We start from the raw sequence: 13,374 nt of genomic DNA, 5'->3' as shown, positions 1-13,374 counted from the left end.
CCCATGCTCCACACTCAGCACATCTTTCCAACAAGCTGGGTTATAATATATGGCCAATACTGTTGCCTCCAGAGTTTTTCTGTCTCTTATAATGCCCCAAACTCACATCTTGCAGTTTACATATTCTGACCAATGAGACGAAAATGCTCAAACATGCTCAGGCGAGAAGGGAGGGACGTGTGCTGGAGAAGGTCAGAGATGCCCCGAGTAAGCTTGCTGCTTCAGCTTCATAGAAGCATAAGGAAGGAGAGAGAGCCATAAACACATGTATGACTTTCATTGTGTATGACCTTTGCTCTTTAGAAAACATGACACAGTCAGTGTCCTTGACTTTAACCATACAACATTTGCATTTCTCTATTCTGAGGAAGAATGAGTCTGGAGGTAAGAGAAGTGGCTGTCTGTCCCCACTACCCTACCTGACCAAGCACTTTAGTCTTACACTTGGTCCCCTTTTCCAGGTCCTTACTGACATCGTCAAAGGGATATAAAGAGAGGAGAAAAATCTGCTTTAGCAACAGATCTAGGGGAGAGTGCCATCCATGGACAAGATAGTCAGGGAATTTCTCCTAGATAGAGTACCAAAGGAATCAAAGTGAATGGGCACAAGAAAAGCCAGTTGAACTCTCCTTCCTAAAATTACAGTAGAAAATACATAGAAGAGATCTTGCAAAACTCAATCAACAGCTGGTTTGTGAGGGCACTGACTGGGGGCTGGAAAGCATGGGAGAAATGCAGAACTCTGAATCTTTTTCCATTGCTTTCGAACTTTGCAGAGAGTGAGCAGAGATACACACCAGGAAAAAGGCCAGCGGTTACCATATTGTGTGCCTGGGATGGAGACAGGCCAAACAGAAGTCAAATTCTAGGTGATGGCTAGGGTGGGAAGTGGCAGCGAATATCAGTATGTTGGATGAGTGCTTGGACGACACAACTCTTCATGTGTCTTCTTAACCTGAGAATATGTGATTGAATGAATTAAACCTAAGTTAGTTCACTCTATATTCAAGTTCTAGACGCTGGTGCTCTAGGGATTTTGATCGGCTGCTCCAAGGGAATGATATGAATATATACCAGAAATAAGCTTCCCGAAAGAGTGAGGGATTAGTATCTGTTATAATCCAACAAATTACACATAGCTGAGCATACACTGTATACTAGGTCAGGAAACTCTAAAGATAAAGAATAGATCATCACATTTTAGAAGGACTCAAAGTCAGGTAGGGAAGAAAGACACTTAATCTCAGGTCCAGTGTTATTAAATGCTATACTAGACCATTACTTAAAGTGCTTAGAAATATAGATGAAGGGTAATTAATCTGCCTCAAGGAAAGCTACAGAGAAAAAATGATTTTTTAACTGGACCTTGAGTATTAACTCATGGTATTAACTGGTCAGGCAATTGTGAGAAGAAAGCAAATAATCTGCTCTGGTTAGAACACGGGGTAAGGGGAGAGAATGGTCAGTCATTGACATGGAAAGGTTGGATGCAACCACGTTTGGATGCCATGTTGAAGAATTTGTACTTCATTCTGCAGGAATTGGGGAGCCATTCAATCCATTTCTTAGAAACATCACTCTGGCAACAGAAACAGCTTTCTGGCAATAGAGTCCAAATGGTTTGAAAAGTTTAAGCAAGATGGTAGAGTGAGTGCATCAGAGATATCTACCCTCCAAACCAAACACATAGAAATGAGTGATAGAATGCTTTGAAAATAAAAAATATATAGACGTACAACCAATAAGCAAACAACAACAACAGCAGCAATAACAAGAATCTCTTCCTCCCTAAACATTTCCAAAAGACTTCCATGGACTGAAAGTACAGAGGAAGCCCACAGTATTGAGCAGAGGCTATGCCATTCACCTCGAAAGAGACAGGAATATACCTTCCTATAGGAAATGGGGGGTTGAATGTTGGCCCATGGTGGGAGTGAGGATCCTGTCTCCCTGCTCCAAACCAGGGGCTGGCATTGTGTGCCTGACCCAGGCAAATCAGCATAACAGAAGGGGGAAGCGTGTGGCCTTTAGAGCCAGTCTTCATGGGGTTCCCAACGATGGGACCTTAGACAAGTTACTTATCCTTTCTGTGCCTCAGTTTCCCATCTTTTTTTTTAAGTTTCTCCATCTTTAAAATGGAGATATTGATAGCATCTTCTTTATAATTCCTTTATGGAGATTAAATGCATTAAATATGTAAATTGTTTACACCTTACTGGAACATACTAAGTGCTTAGTAAGTGTTGGCTATTATCAGGGAAAAAGCTAGGAAAGCTCCACCAGCCTGTCCAGGGTTGTGTCAAGAAACAATTTGCCTTTGGTGGAGGGAAGAGGTGGAGGAACTGGGGCTACACTACATACTGTTGGTGGTGTATCCATTCTGGTTCCCTGTGATCACCATCCAAGATTTCAAAGATCTCAAAAGACACTCAAAATAAATAGGAATGGAACTCCAGAACTTATCCATCTTGCATAATCAAAATTTTGTACCCATTACCAACATCTCCCTATTTAATGTACAGTGTGATGTGACTAACAGTACTGTATTGTATACTTAAAATTTGCTAGGAGGGTAGATCTTAAGTGTTCTCAGTGCACACACACACACACACACACACACAGAGAAAACAAAAAGAAAGAAAAGAAAAAGAAAAAGACAACTATGTAAGATGATGGGTATGTTGACTGTGGTGATTATTTCACAATGTATACATATATCAAAGCAACAAGTTGTGCATCTTAAAGATATATATTTTTTAATTTGTCAGTTATTCTTCAATAGAACTGGAAAAGAAGCTAATAAGAATAATAATTATTAACCATTCTGTATTCCATGCAGAGCTAATGAAGATTAACGGGTCCTTTCATGTTCTGTGCTTTGAGATTCTTACAGCAAAAATGTTATATGATTCTAAAGCAGAGATTTTTAATCATTTTTTTTGCTGTGGGCCCCACAGAACCTGTAAACTCATTCTCAAAATAATGTTTTTAAAGACATAAAATAAAATATACAAGGAAAACTATAGTGAAATACAGTTATCAAGATACAAAAAGAAATCCATCTGTAGTATGGTAATATATGTGCTTTTAATTAACACATTAAATAAAAATGACCGAACAGTGGGCCTACTAACTACCTTAATTTCACAGTGAGGAAGAGCATAAATAATATGTTTATACACCCGCAACAACAGTAAAATGATACGAAAACATCTGTGATTTTTATTAGTGATAAAGGCAGGGATACAAGTAAGAATCATATTCAGAATTTAAATATTCACCTTTAGCTTAAGAATCAAGTCCCACATAAGGTTTTCATGAAATTATTTCCAGTGTGGACCCAACAGATTCTCTGCATCTGATGGCAGTTGGGGATGTCCCATAAGTGTATGAGTACCTGGCACAGAGAAGGTGATCAATAAATATTTACCAATGAGTGAATGAAACTGATCTAGCAGAGAAGCAAGCAAAGGAAAGTACTCTCTCCCACCCATGCATTCCCTATTGTCCTCCTCCTTATTCCTTTTCACCCCCACTTGTGCATATATGGATTCACTGCACAAGTATTCAAGCATTTATTGGGCAGCTACTCCATGAATGACATCACAGGATCTGTGGATGACACCAAGATGAATGAATGGAGATGCGCACCTGGCCCTAAAAGAGGACATAACCTGGGACGATATGATGGGAACCCAGAAAAACCTCACTTGTTTTCAGCATGTGACTATTTTTTTATCGATTGCCTCTTTTTTCCTTGAGAGCTTCTATAAAACCTGGGAAGCCATCAAGGCGAATTTCAAAGTTGGCAATAATGAAAGAGCAGCCGGGTTGCAGTATCTGAAAAAGAAACCTGTCACACACAGGGCTTGCTCAAACCACGCAATTTGCAAAGCTGACTTTGGAAGAAGTAGGTCAGTTTGCAGAGTGAGCTGCCGTAATTCTGCAAACAGCTGCCTGAGCTGGAACCTACGTTTGCTACGGGGAAAAAAATCACAGATGGGACCTCTTTAAAATATTCCATAGAGTGGTGCTTGCTATTGAAATTTTTGAAGATTGTCTTACAAGATGTTTCCATACTGACTTAGGGAGAAATTAGGTCATTTCGCCCACAATATTTGATAATATCAGAGTGGGTGTGCAAAGTTCCTTCTCGATGTTACCGCTAGACTTTCAGTAGACCCTTCTCTGCTGTTGGTTGAAGGAAGCTGCTCCAGTGGATATGGTACTGGTTGGTTGTAGGAGAGACCTTTGCTGCTGTCACAGTAGTTGGCTGGCCTGTCAAGTTCATGTCCACGACAGAGCAGATAATCATTCCTACTTTCCATTTTCCTGGTAGGGAAGTCCAGGATGTAGACTCAGGGTTGACAAACTATGGCCTGTGGGCCAACTGCCTGTTTTTACCATGGGCTGACTTAATTCAAACTTACCTCTCCTTTTTTCATCTTAAACCTTATAAAGATGCCAGAGGGCATTAAAGTCTGCTCCGTCGAAAAAGTTTTTTATGTTGTTGAAGGTACGGGTGAAATAAGACAGGTCCATAAATAACTATAACACAAAGATCAAAGTCGTAAGAGAGAGAGAAAAATACTTTGGGAGCTCGGTGTGGGAAAAACTACTTTAGATTTAGGGAACAGAAAAAGCTTTACAGAAAAAAGAGGTATTTAATCCAGGCTTTGAAGCATGAATAGAATCTGAACAAGAATCTTATGAAAGGGATCAGAATCACAGATCCCATACAATCTGTGAGGACCTCTGAAAATCACCCAATGTCTTGGCTCTTCCATGTTCACCTATCTATGCATCCAACAAAGATTTGTTAATTTTCTGCTAAGTCACAGGCACAGGATTATAGAGATCCAAGTAGAGTGATCTAACCCTTTTCCTTTCTCTTCTCTCAATTTCCAAGGTCTTGCCTAAAATGACCCCAAAAGTATACAAAGACATCTCTAAGGGCAAGTAGGGAAGATAGATTGCATATGCTACAAACTTCAAGGGAATTCTCCTAGAGTTAGAGAAGTAGGACTACATTAAAACAAGTGTGGTGGTTAATTTTATGTGTCAACTTTACTGAGCTAAGTGATGTCTAGATTGCTGGTAAAACATTATTTCTGGGTGTGTCTGTCACGGTATCTCTAGAGGAGATTAACATTTGAATCAGTAAACTGAGCAGAGAAGATCCACCCTTACCAATGTGGGTGGACATCATTCAATCTGTTGAGGGTCCAAATATGGCAAAAAGGCAGAGGAAGGGTAAATTCTCTCTCTCTTCTTGAACTGGGACATCCATCTTCTCCTGCCCTTGGCCATTTGATCTCCTTGTTCTCAGACCTTCAGACCCTGGACTTAACACCAGCTGACCCCCCTTCTCAGGCCTTTGGGCTCTGACTGAATTACACTCCCAGCTTTCTTGGTTCTCCAGCTTGCAGATGGTGTATCGTGGAGCTTCTCAGCCTTCATAATCGTGTGAGCCAATTCCCATAATAAATTTCCTCTTATATCTCCCTATGTATCCTATTGGTTCTGTTTCTCTAGAGAACCTGCCTAATATAGGAAGGCAGAGAAGGCCACAAAAGATGTGGAAATTTAGAAGAACACTATGCTGCTCTTCAAATGTGGAGAGATGATGTCTGGGGGAAAAGATAAGTCATGGCATGCAGGGGAAGTACTACACATGAATTTCATTCATCAGTCAAGAGGCAGCTGCTTTCATGGTCAAAAGTGGTAACATCCAACAGGAAGCTGGAAAACAAGCCTCCTCCATGACATGGTATGCTTTCCCCTGATTGAGTGGCCAATATCACTGGAAAGGTCAGTAGAGCCATAGTATCTACTTGAAGCAGAGGTCAAGTTTCATAGGTTATAAAATAAAGATAATTAGTGCCTAGCTTGGTAGCTTTACCCAATACAAAGAAAAAACGAGGCAGAGAGCTCCTATAGCACCTGGATTCCTGTCCAGTCCAATCCAGTTCATAGAGTCCGTTAGATCTGTAACTGATAATGAAAAAAATCAATGGTATACAAGCATCCAGAAGGACAGTAAAGAAGTTATGGAGATTCCTGCACACTGTCTTTCACAAATATTAGGCAAGAAGTACCTTAAATCAAGGATAAAAAATAAGATAAACAACTTGAGTCCCATGGAAAGATGTTTCAACATAAAAGAGGAAAGAAAATACAGGGGCCCCTGGGTGGTTCAGTTGATTAAGTGATTTTGGCTCAGGTCATGATCTCAGGGTCATGGGATCGAGGCCTGTGTTGGGCTCCATGGTGGTCATGCAACCTACTTAAGATTCTCTCTGTCTCCCTCTCCCTCTGCCCTACCCCCCCTTTCCCTGTCTCTCTAAAAAAATGGGAGGGGGAAGAAAATACAGATTCAGAAGAAGATATTTTAGAAAAAAAAATAGAAGTTTCAAAACATTTGAGATGACATGTATTTTCTACTCTCTATGAAGTCAAAATAGAAATATAGGATGATATCACAGTAGTCTATGATGAAAAGTTGTAGTGTGAGATAAAGGGAAGATATAAAGAAGCCAATAAAGCAGAATTTTAAATTACATTAGAAAACTAAATCAGTGGTATGTGACTCATAATCTTGGGAAGCTCTAGAATGCAGAATCCAAGAAAAGGCAATGAAAACAATGAGAGAGATTTTACAGCTTATGTCTAGAGGAAAGAGAATAGAGATTCATGATATTAGTTGTTGAGAGAAAAATAAGGGAATAAATGTTATATAATCAAAACCAAAATTGAATATAGCATTCCTAAACTGAAGAAAGAACCAAACCAATCAGTGTACAGAGTTCAGCTAGTTGTGGGCAAATTTTACAGAAAGAAATGAACTCTGAACTATCTTCATACTTCATTTAAGAATGAATAAAGAATTCTAGGAGTGTAAAGTTTATATAAAAGTGGTTACCTACAAAGGCAGGTCATTGGATTGGCAGGACATTTTTTTTTTTAATGTGTCCCTCATTTTACCTTTCCTTTCGTCTTTCTTAAAGAAGAAGACATCTATCTAGGCTCAGAAGTTCATAAAAGTACTGCATACGGGTGCCTGGGTGGCTCAGTTCAGTGGCTGCCTTTGGCTCAGGTCATGATCCTGGGGTCCTGGGGTCCTGGGATCCAGCCCCGAGTTGGACTCCCTGCTCAGTAGGGACTCTGCTTCTCTTTCTCCCTTTGCCCCTCCCCCCCTGCTCATGCTCTCTCTCTGTCTCTCAAAGTACTTACTTACTTACTTAATTATTTAAAATACCACATAAAAACTTTTTTTTCCCTGTTAACTCTTGTGGTATCTAAATCCCATCTATCCATCCAACAAATATTTATTGAACACCTAGTTGGTTTCAAGTAGTGTTCTAGACTCTGCAGATATATCTGCAAACAAAAGGGACCAAGGACAATTTCAAATACGATGTATTGTGTGTGATAAGTGATATGCAAGAAAAGAAAAGCAGAGTGAAAGAACAGAGAGTGGAGGAGGGAACAAAGAACTCTTCTCTAAGAAGTTGACCTTTGCACAGGAACCCAAATGAATCGAGGAAACAATCCAAAGAGATACCTTGGGGTAGAAGGAAGTATAAGTACAAATGACTTAAACTAGAAATGTGCTAATCTGGGGCATTTGTAGAAGAGCAAGAGACCAGTTTGGCTGAAGCAGAGTGCGTGAGGGGAGAGGGCTTAGGGTAGGAGCTCAGACACACCTGTAGGTAGAGGTTAGACCATGAGGGCTGTGAGACAACGTAAGGAGATTGAATTTTATTTCATTTTATTTTTTTAAAGGTTTATTTATTTGAGAGAGAGAGAGCGAGTGATCAAGCAGAGGGAAGGGGCAGAGGGAGAGGGAGAGGGAACTCAAGCAGACTCCTTGCCGAACACAGAGCCTGACCTGGGGTTTGATATCACTATGAGATCATGACCTGAACCAAAATCACGAGTCAGACGCTTAACCAACTGAGCCACCCAGGCACCAGGAGATTGAATTTTATAGCGGAGCGAGATGGGGACCATCTGTAGCATTTTGAGCAGAGGAGTGGCATAAGCTGACCAGCTTTTTAAAGGAGTCTCAGTGGCTGCTATGTGAAAGATATGGGAGGCAGGCAAGGGGAGCAACAAGGAGACCATTAAGGAGCCATTGCAAAGGTCCAGGAGGGAGATAATGGTGGGTGGGAGCTGATAAGATCTTCCCAAACCTCCAAGTAAAGTCAGAGTACAGAGCTTCTCCTGTCAAATCCTCAGTTTCTGTTCAGCTCCTTCCTCATGAACCACTATCCTCTAAAGTGACATCTTCCTCCTATCTCCACTGCCAGGCTACACACATCTCTGAACTGAAATTCTACCTATAAAGCAATGGTTGCTGTCGAGTGTTGCTATTAGATGCTTACTATCTTCACTCCTGGAGCTTTTCTTATGGAGGGAACACCCCCACAAATTCAACCCACCCCAATTCTCCTCTCAGATTTGCCCACTCTATCTGAATGTGGAAATGTGTTGGGCAGCCCTTAAAGGGTGGTTGACCAGTTGTCTAATTGTTATAGCCACCTGTCTCTGAGCCAGGGGAGATGGTGGGCTGATAAAAAGTAATTTTACTTTTTTCTGGTGTTCTTGCTTTCATGAATCAACAGGAACAGAAATCCAAGCAGTTCTTATGTTTTGTTAGCTCAGGTCTGTTTACCCTATAAATGAATTAAATTCTTCCCAGATTTGGGGCTTTACAGATTTTGTCAACTCTCTCTCTCTCTCTCTCCCCCTTTCCTATAAATATTCATCTTCAGGGGTTTTTTTGTTTTTTTTGTTTGTTTGTTTGTTTTGTTTTTGTTTTTGTTTTTGTTTTGTAGTTTTTAGAGAGAAGAAAGGAGAGCCAGTACCTAAAACTATTAGCCATTCACCATTTTAAAACAGGGGTTCCTGAGACTGTACTTACCCGTACTGAGTCAGATAGTAAAGGGTATCCCACTGCAGTAAGGGGCTACAATAATGGCAGCAATTATCACTGTTACAAGCATTTTCACAACAGAATGAGTTTTCAAAACAGGAATTAAATATACATGACTAATTAATTAAGGAATATAGTTTGTACCACGTGGTCCACTGGAATTATAACAAAATCTCAATTTTCTACAAATTCACCAGGATAAAAGCTGTTGTGTAGACCAGAGACACATACTTGCTTTGCTTTAGAGGTTGGCTGTGCTTTATAAGTGGCATTATTTTGTTTACACTTGGTTGTTGTACACCAATCAAAACTTCAAACTCAAGGTCAAGGATGATAGAGGAGCACAAGAAATAGCTGAGTACGTAGAATGAAGAACATATAGGGAAGTGTTTAGGTCTGGTTTTGTCACTTTTGATTTGGCATTTTTGCTTATAATAACAAAAATACACTCAAAGCATTATTCTTTACATACCCAAAGGACAAAAAAAAAATACTATAAATCTAAAACTCTCTAGCTCCACCATTATTTCCCCCCAATGGAATTTGCCTTTACAATGCATTTTTGAAATTTTACAACATGTTTAAAACAAAGGATTTCAGTCATAGAAAAACATAGCGTACATTGTTCTAGAACTTCTCGCCCACATAATAAAACAAGAAAAGGGAAATTACCAGTATACATTTGGAAAAAAGGAGGCAAATTTGTTATTTTTAAATAAGAGGTAAGTCTACCTTAGGGCCGCCTGGGTGGCACAGCGGTTAAGCGTCTGCCTTCGGCACAGGGCGTGATCCTGGCATTGTGGGATCGAGCCCCACATCAGGCTCTTCTGCTATGAGCCTGCTTCTTCCTCTCCTCCTCCCCCTGCTTGTGTTCCCTCTCTCGCTGGCTGTCTCTGTCTCTGTCGAATAAATAAATAAAATCTTAAAAAAAAAAAAAGAGGTAAGTCTACCTTAAAACCCCATGAAAATCAACTTTAGAAATACTAGGATTAATATGAAAGTTCAATAATGTGGCCAAACACAAGACAAATATTAAAAAAAAAAAAGATCTTCATATATGCCTGAAAAAATAGTGAGAAAATTAAACAGTGCCATTCATATGATGACCTAAAAATAAAATGTCTAGGAATAAATTTAACAAATAAGAGTAGAATTCTTATGAAGAAAAGTATCGACTGGAGGACATAAAGGAAGACCAAAATAAACACAGTCAAATAATGAAGAGACATACCATGTTCTTGGGTAGAAAGATGGAATTTCAAAAAGATTTCTATCTAATTTTCTGAAATTAATCTAAAGTTTAGGACTATCCCGATACAAATACCATAATAGTTTTTAGAGCCTAGGAGACTGACAAAATAATTCAAAAGCTTATTTGTAGGAAGACTTAGGACTATAGCCAAGAATATTTTGAAAAAGAAATGCAACGTGATATAATTTAGGTATTAAAGCATATGATGGAGACATACACTAATTGAAACAGTGTCTTGCGTATAGAGACCCACAGGTTGTTTTTTTTTTAATAGAACGGAAAGCTTAGAAATAGATTTAAGTACAAGTAAGTATTTATTACGAAAGGATGTTAACATTTTATTTTATTTTTTTAATTTGCTCAGGCAGAATTTTTTTTTATTATGTTACGTTAGTCACCATACAGTACATCATTAGTTTTTGATGCAGTGTTCCATGATTCATTGTTTGCATGTAACACCCAGTGCTTCATGCAATATAGCATTTTAAATGAGTAACAAGATGATAGATTATTCAACAAATTACTCGGAGGCAAATGGTTAACTATTTGTAAACAAAGCTTCAATTCCTAGTGAATATTGTGCACCAAAATAAATCCCAGATAGATTAAGGCATTAAATGAAAAAAAATTAAAACATAAAGGCTGCGTGAAGAAAGTGTTGGTAATAGTATAAATTTTAGTTAGCGATGGTCTTCCTGAGTCTAGCACTATTTCAATTTACTAATAACTCCATGCCAGATGTTAGATACTTTGAATATCGCTTCTGTTGGAGATTCGCATATAGTTTGAGGTGGTCAGTGACCTGGTTAAGCTAGGTTTCAGAACATTATTTATGAGAGACGGAGAAGCTCCCCAGAAAGTGATTCAATCATTGGGAAAATGTCAAGTGTGATCAACGTGACCCAGTATCTAGGCATATTGATTAGCGTTAAGGCTTGCTTGAGATCCAGCATGATGTCGATTACCGGATTTTGTCCCTGTGTAGCCATGTGGACTGATTACCAGGGTCTGGATAGAGACACCTGTGCATAAAAACTGGAAGAGTCTGTTTCACCTAAAACTTACAAAATATTGTGACACCAGCAGCCCCACTTTGATACCATTTATAACAGAATGAAACACAAAATGGATGTGTGTGTGGGAGGGGAATTGATAGATATGTTTTCAGTCAGCCTAGACTAGAGGAAGCTACAATAATAAATGATCCCAAATCTCAGTGACTTATAACAACAAATGTTTATTTCTTACTCTCATGATATGTCCATCATTGCTCAGCTGCAGTTCTGCAATACTGCATCTTTTTTTTTTTTTTTAAAGATTTTATTTTTTTATTTGACAGAGATAGAGACAGCCAGCGAGAGAGGGAACACAAGCAGGGGGAGTGGGAGAGGAAGAAGCAGGCTCATATCAGAGGAGCCTGATGTGGGGCTCGATCCCATAACGCCAGGATCACGCCCTGAGCCGAAGGCAGACGCTTAACCGCTATGCCACCCAGGCGCCCCTGCAATACTGCATCTTTATCCAGGAGTCAGACTAATAGAGCAGCCTCTATTGGGGGTCATTCCAGCTCTCGTGGCACAGGGAAAAGAAACATGGTAAACACACAGTCTTTCAGAGTTTCCTCTTGGAAGAGACACTTCAGCTTATGTTTCATTGGCCTACGTGGATCACGTGACAAAGCCTGATGTCAATAGAATGAGGAGGTATAACCGTCCCATGAGGCGGGGTATCACTGGGAAGGCAGAGGAACATTTGGTGGGTCATTAACTCAATCTAACCCACCCATCGTCTCAAAGACAACCTTGTTGCCCTGGAGCCTACGGGGTCCTAGACACTCCCAGTCCATTTGGGAAATTGTCCTCTGGCCCCAGACCCAGCAAGACCCCGAGTTTTTCTAGAAGCCATCAGCATGTTCTTCCCTTTCCGTGGTGAACACTCAGCCAGTGGAGCAGATATTGGCTGCCTAGGTGGTGCCAGACCCCACTGTGATGGACAGCTCCTCTGTTTTGTTTACTCTTCTAGGCAGGGTGATAAATTCTCCTTCTAATCAGGTTCGGTGTTTCTCACTCTCCGATGCACCAACCCTGCTAATGAATGATTCACTGAAGTTAGTGGCTAAGAACAGCACGCTGCACCCTGCTCTGCTTTTGTTATGCAAAGTCATGCCCTCACTATCTCCCAAACACAATACCGAGTTCCCGAGGATGGCGTGGATAGATGATGGAGTGTACAACAGCCTCGGGTAATTTGTTCACAGTAATTCAGGCCAGTATATTCTGTCAAGTCTGCTACTGAATACATTTGGTTTCACTTGCTTGTGGGAGAATGCAGCTTGGAGGGTGCCCCCTGAGGTTGATCTGCAAATAAAATCCCAAGAGTTCCTGAGCTGTCAGTCCAAGAGACCTCACAGAGCTAGTGCTCTGAGCCTTCCCACTGCGTCCAGAGAAGCCTCAACTCTAGGGGGGAATCCCAGGAGGTAACTCCATGGGAACCCCAGCCCTTGACTGACTCAAGCCAGGGAGAGAAATGAAATTGAACACAGAATGGAGAGATTTGCTTTTCTTTTTCAATCCAGGCCATGCATTCCCCCCCTCCCAAATTCATATTAAAACAAAGACCAGTCAAAATGAGTTAAAGGGGGGCACCTGCGTGGCTCAGTCGTTAAGCGTCTGCCTTCAGCTCAGGGCGTGATCCCGAGGTCCTGGGATTGAGCCCTGCATAGGGCTCCCTGCTTCGCTGGAGCCTGCTTCTTCCTCTCCCCCTCCCCCTGCTTGTGTTCCCTCTCTCACTGGCTGTCTCTCTCTCTGTCAAATAAATAAATAAAATCTTTTTAAAAAATGAGTTAAAGGAAGAGAGGAAGAGGACCTCAAAGCATAGCACTGCTCACTTGACTTATGCTTAAACCTGCTTTCCAAGGAGGTGGATATTTAAAATGGGGTGGACTCCGTGGCACAGCATCCAAGGACCCTAGTAATTAGGGCACAGAAATGTCCCTGGCTGTGTGGCTCATTCTCTTGTGGGCAACAGTGTAACCCAATGTTGTGAATATGTAAAGGGTCTGAGGATGCTATTTGGGACATCACCCGCAGCAATGAGGAGAGCCCTACATTGAAAGTACAAATAAAGCACAAAATCAACTGGGTGAAAGAACCGTGGCCACACAAACTTGATTGTTTTGCCACCT

Source organism: Ailuropoda melanoleuca, chromosome 10 (assembly GCF_002007445.2).
Source record: "Ailuropoda melanoleuca isolate Jingjing chromosome 10, ASM200744v2, whole genome shotgun sequence".
Taxonomy (NCBI): domain Eukaryota; kingdom Metazoa; phylum Chordata; class Mammalia; order Carnivora; family Ursidae; genus Ailuropoda; species Ailuropoda melanoleuca.
This window is presented reverse-complemented; position numbering follows the sequence as displayed.